A 10,016-nucleotide genomic window follows, 5' to 3' on the forward strand; every position below is an offset into this window, starting at 1 on the left:
GTGTGGGTCTGCTGTGGGGCGGACAATCGAAAAGCGTGGCCTGAGTGTGGAGTTTGTATACATAGGTGATGTCTCTGTATCTGGGGGCACAGTCCTGTAATGGGGGGGCATTAGATGAGTGTCCTGGTGAGCTAGGCTGTTAGCTTCTCTCTCAGGCCACCAGAAGCCTGGCCTGACTCCCAGGACCTGGCCAGGAGCAAGGGAATAATCAATTACTCAAGGAGGAAAGCCACCAGGAGAGGATGGCTCCAGCAGAATCTTAGGCCTCGACTTTAACCCTTTCCTGCCAAGAGGAGAAATTCTTCACCACAGGGTGGGGAGAATTTCTGTGACCATTTTAGGGGGAAGGGAGGCATAGTCACCTCTCCAGGGATGCCAGGAAGCCAAGTCAAGAATTAATATTTGCTCAGCCCCTACCAAGCGCAAATCCCCTGTTACAGCCAGGACTTAAGAGCGATGTTGTGAGGTGGGTAATATCAGACTCATTCAGTCCCCAAGGAAACTGAGGCTTCTGAGCAGACAGGACTGTTTCTGGTCACACGCTAAGTCAGAGCTGGCATTCACAGCCAGGTTGGCCTGGCTCCGTCTGCCTTGCTTCTTTCACTGTGCCCTTGAACACCCACACCAGTGTGATTCCACATTCACCCCCTTCACCCCTCTGGAGCTGTAAAACCAGCAGCCTGTTCCAAGATCCCTCAATCCCTCAATGTGAGACCTGCTCTCCTGGGTCACAGCCCCTCCACCCCCCTGGGACATCAGTGCTGGTGTGGAAGGAGAGAAAACCTCTTCCCCTGGCATAGCCACAGGGCTCCATTAATCTGGCCATGCCCAGTTTCTCTGCCTCCTGGCTGCTCCCAGGCTGCCCTTTGGGGAGAGGCAGGGGCCACACTGCTCTGCACATCCCAGGCTACCACACGCAGGAGACCTGGGTGCCTCGTTTGTTGGGCTCTGGAGCACTGTTTTCCCTTAGTAGGAATAGAGCTTAAGCTCCATAGCTCTGTGTTATCCCATAAAATTAACCCCAACTATGACCCTTCTCCTGGGAAGATTTCAGAAGCACAGAGAAGTCTCCCTGAATTTCTTCTCCCTAAATCTCCTCACCCCATCACTGCTGCCTAAAACTCCGCTCACAGTTCCACTGAAAGATCGACTCACTGTGTAAAGAACCTTGAGAAAGAACAGACCAACAGCTGGTCATTCACACTGCAGTGATAGAGGCTCTCACCCTGGGAATGAGACCTGAGGGCCCCAGAGCCGGAGTGGGGGAGGGTCAGCAAAGCAGGCCAGATCACTAAAACAAAACAAAACAAAACAAAACAACTTGTATTATTCACAGTTTTGCTTACTTAGTCCTCTCATCCTTCCTCTTCCTTCTTCTACAACTCTAGAACTAGAAAGCTGGATGAGCCTCTAGAGACATTCTCTTCTGGCCCTGTGTTTGACAGAGAAGGAACTGACTACCAGAGAAGGTGGTCATCCTCTTCCTGCCTGTCTATCCAAGACTAGATCCCACTTGGGGGGGCCCAGACAGCCCGGGCACCTGCATACACGCACGCCCACACGTACACGCTCGCCCACACTGGATTTCCTTCCCAACTGACTTCCTTCCCATTCCACTCATGAGATCTTCACTGGCACAAAGATGTTTTGTATCTTTGTTTTCATGGAGTCACGGATGTGAGGAGGAATACTGGATATAACCTACACCTTCAGTATCGTCACCATGATGGCTAAAATACTGGCCTCTCGCTTGGGGCCACCTTCACACGCATGATGGTCCTTATCCTCACAATGATTATGGAAAGAAGTTACTATTGTTGAAATTGTCCCTGCTTTACAGATGAGGAAACTGAGGCTTGGAGAGGTTGAGTCATTTGTTCCAGGTCACAAAGCTGGTGGAGCCTATGAACCAGTCTCTCTGCCTGCAGATCCTGCTTATGGAGTCATTGCACCATCTCACCTCCTGATCACTCACAAAGGGAATTCCACAGGCACAACGGAAGCTGATGCTTGTGGAAGGAGCATTAATCTTTACCATGAGTATCAGCAAGGAAACGGAAGCTTGGTGACCTTGTATCCAGCAGGTAAGTAACAGAGATGGAACTGAAAACCAGGGATCTCCCTGCTGGTAACCCTGGGGATGGGCTTCTGCCATTGCCCCTCTGAGGACCAGTCCCATGCCCAGAGTCCTCTACTATTCTCTCAAGGCAGTTGGAGATGTTGTAGAGAATAGGCCAAGGAGGACCTCAGCATTCACAGCCTCACCCACCATACAATTCTCAGAGCTGGGTTTTGGTGTAGGAGTTTGGCACCATGCTTCAGAGAAAATAACTAGGGCCTGAGAAAAGGCAGAAACTTGACAAGATTCTAGGCCTCTTGACATCAAACCGGTGTTCTTGCCCCAACCTCTCTTGTCTGCCTCCCACCAAGTCCCTTAGAACACACAGGCACCCCCATGGCATGGCACTGGTGGGTGCCCTCTTTCTCCTTCTGAGCTCTTTCCCTCTCCCATAATGCCCACTGAGCATCTGCTGCAGGCTGGGTCCTGGGCTAATCAATTGCAGACTATCTCATTTAATGCACAGGTCGCATGCCTGTGAAGCCAGCCCTGCCTCAAAGGTAGGTAGGTCTTCAACATTTTTAAAAAGATTTTATTGGGGTGCCTGGGTGGCTCAGTGGGTTAAAGCCTCTGCCTTCGGCTCAGGTCATGATCCCCGGGTCCTGGGATTGAGCACTGAATCGGGCTCTCTGCTCAGCAGGGAACCTGCTTCCCCCTCTCTCTCTGCCTGTCTCTCTGCCTACTTGTGATCTATCTGTCAAATAAATAAATAAAATCTTTTTAAAAAAAAGATTATTTATTTATTTATTTGACAGAGAGAGAGAGAGCACGTGCGAGTGCACAGGCTGGGGGAGGGGCAGGCAGAGGGAGAGAGGGAAGCAGACTCCCCACTGAGCAGGGGGCCCAGTGTGATGCACGTCTTGATCCCAGGCCCCTGGGACCATGACCTGAGCCGAAGGCAGACATCCAACTGACTGAGCCACCCAGGCGCCCTGACCATGGGTTTCTTAATTCACAATGACTTCAGCACATGTCCATTGTAAACCAAGAAACAAACGAACAAACAAGACCATTCCCATGTGGATAGACTCATTAGCACAAATTACTAACTAGTCTCATAGACTAGTGAGGGTGTGGATTTGAGTCTGCCTTGGGCTCCGGTCATGACCCCAGGGTCCTGGGAATCAGCCCGCATGGGGCTCCCTGCTCGGCGGGGAGTCTGCTTCTCTTTCTCTCTTCTCCCTCTACCCCAGCCTTTGTTTCTTTCCAAATCACACCCCGAAGATAGCTGCAGGGACGACCGCCATCCTTAGATTTGGGGACTGGAGGGGTCCACATGGAAGAGCTGTGTCTGGTGTTTTAGGGGAAAGCTGCATTTTTCCTCTCTCTCCAGAAGGGGGAGGCCTAGCCAGCTTGGCACAGCCTGGGAGCGCTTCTTGAGCCTCTGGCCGGGTGCACTGGAGTTCCTGTCTCCTGCCAGCCCGCAGCCGGACTGGGCCTCCCTTCCAGTTCTCCGCTTCTGCTCAGAACTATTCCTTCCCTTGCTCTGCAGGGGCACGAGCAAAGCCACAGCCATGCCATCCACAGTAGGTGAGTGTGGCTGGACTGTCACAGAGGAGACCGCAGAGCAAGAGACTGAAGGAGAAGTTTGGGTTCCACTGTAGGAAGCCTCACTTGCCAGACGGAGGGCATTCCCCCGGCAAAGGAGAACTTCTGTGACCCCGTTGTAGCTTGAAGAGATTCAGATGGGAACACGGCGTGAACATCTTTCTGTGGAAAGATTAACACACGGATGAGTCAAGCCAGGCAAGAAATAACCAGGCCGTAAATCAGGAGGGTGTGGGGGAGGGGTGTGAGGGAAGAAGACCTGCCTGTGGACTTTGGGCCAGCGGCTCTCTCCTTAGAAACGGGCAGTCCTGAAGGCAGGCTGGTCTGAGGAAGAGGTGGAGGGTGATCAATTGATCTCATCCAGTTATGGGGGGTAAAGAGAAGAATTTCTATATGAAATCCTGAGGCAAGAGGAAAAGAATACCACTCATTTGTAACTTACTTGTTAAAGATATTGAAAAAAGGTACTGAAAATCTGGGTTAAGATTCAGACACCAGTATCAGAGGGACCAGTCTTGCATTGTGAATCCTATTTCCCGGGGTGGGAGGAGACTACAGGTTTTCTCTACAGGTTCTGTCGGTTGGTGGTTGGTGGTGGGGGGAGGGATCTGGGCTCTGGGAACACAGGCGTGGAATCAAGATCTCCCTGACTGCCATGGTCCCCGTATTTCCTGTTAGCAGTATTTCTAGATAAAACTTGGGGAACTGTCTGCTATCTGCTTGACTTGAACATGAGTGATGCCTATTTTCCAGTGGATTTCCCCAGCAGAAAAATGAAATATTGTCACAAGCTCTGCTCTCCTTTACAGATGTGTGTGGGTTCAGGTTTTGCAGATTTGGGGGGCCAGTTACTGTCCCCTTACCAATCAGAGGTGCTTGCCCTTCATGAGACTCACACAAATGGATAATGATTTATCGTATATTCTCAAATGTGAGGATGCCTCTTCATAAAGCTGTTGTCATAATCTTTTAAAAGATTTTTTGTTTTTTGTTTTTTGTTTTTTAAAGTAGGCTCCACACCCTGTGTGGAACCCAGCGCAGTGCTTAAACTCATGACCCTGAGATCAAGACCTGAGCTGAGATCAAGAGTCAGATTCTTAACAGATAGAGCCACCCAATGTCCCTTAAAGGTTTTAAGGGATGTCTTTTATTCTTTCCAACACACATTCATAAGATGCTAACTATGTTTATTTTTTTCTCGTAACAAGGACCACACTCTCCTGCCCTATTTTGTCTCTTCGACACCTTAAAATAAAATAGGAATTATAAATGACACCAACTATTTGGCTACAGTCAAAGTACTTCAAGCAGAATTTTAAAAAGAAATGCACAGATGATCCTCTTTCACTGGAAAACATGTTCTGAAGGTTACTATTACCAGAAAATTCCAAAAATAGACTATAAATGAGATAATAGAATCTGGGTTGTCACCTCTACTCCAATGGGATTATCCTATGTCTAATCATAGACAGATTGTGATTAATGTGATTGTGGATGGGGCATTAATCCGATTCAGAAGGGAATCCAGTCAGATTTTCATCTGCTCCAAATGTGTAATTGGTTTGGAAGCAGCAGAAAAGCAGCTTGTACCAGATCTTGCCGCATCACGGTGATGAGGTCTATTTTGATCAGCTTGAGTTATGGACAATATAAATTATTTATAGCCACTTTAGACATGCCTTATACTTGTAAAGACCTTCAAAACAAAATCACACTCTTCTTGCTGTTGTAGGACTCTCATTCAGCTGGATCCCTGTGCCCACAGCTTATAAAAAGCAAGGAAGCGAAGAGATTAAAGGCCGGTATGTTCCTCATAAAGTACTGACTGAACATTACAAGGAGCAAGAGGTTGAGCCAGGCAGTAGCAAAGGCCAACGGATGCATACAGAATGGTCTTGGCCCACAAGGATTTTGCTCTAGTTGAGAAGAAGGACCCAGCCTCAGGAAAGCACAGGCATCCGGAGAGAGCAGTATGTGGTGAGGCTTGTTCAAGCTGAGCATGAACTAGACAAGTTTCATGAGGGTGGTGGGATTTGAGCTTTAAAGGAGAGAAAGCTTCCAGTATGGCCCATGAGTGAGGAGGGAGTGTGCCAGGGCCAGAGGCTGGGCTGCACCTATGCCCTGGGTGCAGGGAAGCATGGTTTGGGGAGAACAGAGGGAAGGGAAGGTACTATATCATTGGTTGAGCCGCTGCTATGCCCTGTGGCTGGCAGGTCATACATCTCTTTCAGTCCTCATGCATCAGCAGGAACTCTGGGCTAACAGAAAGCCTAGAGAAGAGCGATATAAACGGAAATGAGCTGACTCAAACAACAAGCCCAGAGGTAGGGTAGACCGTATAGTTAGAGGAGCCTGGGGTCTGAAGGTGTCATTAGCAGGTTCTTTGTTTCTCTGCTGTACTGTCCATAGCTTCCTTCTGGGGGTGAGTCTTAGGGTCACATAATGGCTGCCAAAATACTTGGGTCCATATGCCTCCAGCCTGTGACCAGTGAGAGAAGCTGGTGTCTTGGGGCTCTCACCAAAGAATCTCCTAGAAAACCTGATTTCTGTTTCATTGACCCTGGCTTAGATCTGCCCCCTCATGAACCAGTCACTGAAAGGAATTAGGGATTCCCATGTTAATTTAGACTAATTGGCACATACCTCACTAGAGGGGTGCTGATAAATATTTTAAGAACTGGCTTTTTTTTTTTTTAAGATTTTATTTATTTATTTGACAGAGAGAGATTACAAGTACGCAGAGAGAGAGAGGAGGAAGCAGGCTCTCTGCCGAGCAGAGAGCCCGATGCGGGACTCGATCCCAGGACCCTGAGATCATGACCCGAGCCGAAGGCAGTGGCTTAACCCACTGAGCCACCCAGGCACCCTAAGAACTGGCTCTTTAGGGCACCTGGGTGTCTCAGTCATTAAGCATCTGACTTCAGCTCAGGTCATGATCCCAGGGTCTTGGGATCCAGCCCCGCATTGGGCTCCCTGGTTGGCAGGAAGCCTGCTTCTCCTTCTCCCACTCCCCCTGCTTGTGTTCCCTCTCTTGCTGTGTCTCTCTCTGTCAAACAAATAAATCTTTATAGAACTGGCTCTTTAGTAAAGAATATATATATATATATATATATATATATATATATACACATATATATGTGTGTTTATTATAAATTTATTGATACAAAGGAAGCATAGCAAAGAACTTATAAATAATAAAATATGCAATTATATTCTAATTATACATTGTAATTTGAATTGTGATTGTAAATATGTAATTGTATTTCAATTCTAATTTCCACATAGTCAATTGATTCTTATAGAATGCTTTCACTGATTTTTGCCAGACTTTTGCTAATTTACAGTTGCCTAATTAAGTAAATAAATATCTTTCTTATAATCTAGCAATAAGCAATTATAAAAATGTACTACAATTAGGGGCACCTGCGTGGCTCAGTTGGCTAAGTGTCCACCTTCGGCTTTGGTCATGATCTCAGGGTTCCGGGATTAGGTCCCACATGGGGCTCCCTGCTTAGCGGGGAGTCTGCTTCTCCCTCTCCTGTCTGCTGTTCCACCTTCTTGTGCTCTCTCTCTCTCAAATAAATAAATAAAATCTTTATCTTTTTAAAGATTTTATTTATTTATTTAACAGAGGGAGACACAGTGAGAAAGGGAAACAAGCAGAGTGAGTGGGAGGGGGAGAAGCAGGCCTCCCGCTGAGCAGGGAGCATGACGTGGGCCTCGATCCCAGGACCCTGGGATCATGACCTGAGCCGAAGGCAGACACTTAATGACTAAGCCACCTAGGCGCCCCTAAATAAAATCTTTAAAAGATATACCACAATTAATATATTTTAAATGAAAACATTTAAAACTGTATCATTAAGTCAACAGGAAATGTAAGAAGGCATTATGAAGAAAATTTTCTTGACTAGGGCATTGAAAAACAAAAAAGCACATAGAGTACCAAAATATGTTCCAGTGTAGAATTATATATATGACATCAATTTTCCTCCAATTTCTCTTTAAATGTATAAATCTATAAATGTAATTTGGTTTACCACAAATATAGTTAAATTGCCCATGGAATTTGACACAATAATTCTAAAAATAAGATGAAGAAAGAAATGTGTGAGAATTAGTGAGGACAGTTTACAAAAGAAGAGCAATGAAGGGTGCTTTTCCCTATCAGATATTCAAATGCAGTATAAAGTTCTAATAATGAAAACTGTTTGATACTAAAGAAGAACTTGGTAGATTTAATATAACATTGAGAAGCCCCAAAATCAGACTTTTGTTTTAATAGGAGTTCAATAGAAGAGGAATAACAGAACAATTATTCATTTTATATTATTAGTACATTAAAAAAAATTTTAAGTCAGATCCTCTCTGCACTGCACTATTCACCACAACCTTCTCCAAACAGATTAAAGATTTAAGTGTAATGACAAAAAACACAAAGGTACTGGACAAAAATATGTGACTCTTCCTGTAACCTTAGGATGACGATGGGTCTTCCAAGTGGCACAAGGAAGGTAGACCCCAGACAGGAAAGACTAATGAATTTGACTGCATAAGAATGCAATGAGTTGCTCTTTCCAGGCATCCCTGTGAGGGTGACATCGCCCTTAAACCCTGCATGGCACTCCCTCACACACTGCCATGATGCCCAGGGAAGACAGGGTCACCTGGAAGTCCAGCTGCTTCCTTAAGATCATCCAGCTTTTGGATGATTATCCAAAATGCTTCACTGTGAGAGCAGACAACATGGACTCCAAGCAGATCCACAAGACACAAGATGGGCAAGAACACCATGATGCACAAGGCCATCCAAAGGCATCTGGAGAACAACCCAGTTCTGGAGAAACTGTTGCCTCATATGTGTGTGGGGGGCTGTATGGGGGGTCTTGTTGCCAAGGAAGACCTCACTGAGATAACTGTTGCTGGCCACCAAGGTGCCAGCTGCCTCCCACACTGGTGCCATAGCCCATGGGAAGTTCCTGTGCCAGCCCAGGACACTGGTCAGGGCCTGTGAAGACCTCCTTCTTCCAAGCTTTAGGCATCACCACTAAAATCTCCAGGGGCACCATTGGAATCCTGAGTGATGTGTAGCTGATTCAGACTGGAGACCAAGTGGCAACCAGTGAAGACACGCTGCTGGGCATGCTGAACATCTCCCCCTTCTGCTTTGGGCTTTGGGCTGATCATCTAGGAGGTGTTGGACAATGGCAGCATTTACACCCCTGAAGTGCTTGACATGACAGAGGAAACTGCATTTGCACTTTCGAGAGGCTGTCTGTGATGTTTCCAGGATCTGTCTGCAGGTAGGTGACCCCACCCTTGCATCAGTGCCCCATTCTGCCATCAATGGATACAAGTGCATCCCAGCTTTGTCTGCAGAGACTGAGGACACCTTCCCACTTGCTGAAAAGGTCATAGACTTCATGGTGGATCCATCTGCATCCACGGCTGTCGCCTCTGTGACCACAGCCCCAGCTAAAGTGGAAGCAAAGGAAGAGTTGGAGGAGTCCAGTGAGGATATGGGATTTGGTCTCTTAGACTAACTAACAAAAGCAACCAACTCAGCTAACCCTATTTGTGAAACAAGGAAATGTAGGCTTACTTCTTGTACAAAAAAAATGCAATGGCTGTTTATTATTTATGACAGACAAATGGGTTGATAGCCTTGCAAAAAAAGGTTTAGTGTATTAATGATTTAAATAAGATGAATTCTAACAGAAAAATGGGCTGGAAAGAAGAAAAAAAAATCATGATCAATTACATGAAAAAATTACTGTCTCACCATAAACTCCATAGCTTAATATAACACCAATATATTGTCTCCCAGTTTCTGTTACTCAGAATTCTGGGCATGGCTTAACTGGGTTCTCTGCTTAGGGTCTTACAGAACTGAAATGAAGATGTTGGCTGGGTTGCATTCTCATATGAGGCTTGACTAGGGAAAGATAAGCTTCCAAGCTCCCAAACTGGTGGTGGGATTCATTTACTTGCAACATGTAAATGAATAATTGCTTCTTCAAAGCCAGCAGCAGCAGCAAGAGAGACAGTGAGAGAAAGAGAGAGATTCTGTTGAGTTGAGTTTCCAACTTGATGGGGCCTTTTAAAAAAGTTACTTATTTATTTGAGAGGGAGAGAGAGCACAAGCATGGGGAAAGGGAGAGGGAGAAGCAGACTCCCTGTTGGACAGGGAGCCCGATTCAAGGGCTTGGTCCCAGGACCCTAAGATCATGACCTGAGCTGAAGTCAGATGTTTAAACAACTGAGCCACCCAGGTGCCCCGTTGAGGATGCCCTTTTAAAGGGTTCACCTAATTAAGTAAGGCCCACCTACTTTTCATGAGCCCCAAATC

At 46.4% G+C, this 10,016-nt stretch overlaps 1 pseudogene across 1 annotated transcript; it reads left to right on the forward strand.

The window, feature by feature from the left end:
- The first annotated feature begins 8,308 nt into the window (after positions 1-8,308).
- On the forward strand, positions 8,309-9,234 carry LOC309866434 (large ribosomal subunit protein uL10 pseudogene; annotated as a pseudogene). The gene has a single exon. The product of its transcript is annotated as a large ribosomal subunit protein uL10 pseudogene (transcript).
- The last annotated feature ends 782 nt before the right edge of the window (positions 9,235-10,016 follow it).

This window comes from Mustela nivalis, assembly GCF_964662115.1.
Source record: "Mustela nivalis genome assembly, chromosome: 6".
Lineage (NCBI taxonomy): Eukaryota > Metazoa > Chordata > Mammalia > Carnivora > Mustelidae > Mustela > Mustela nivalis.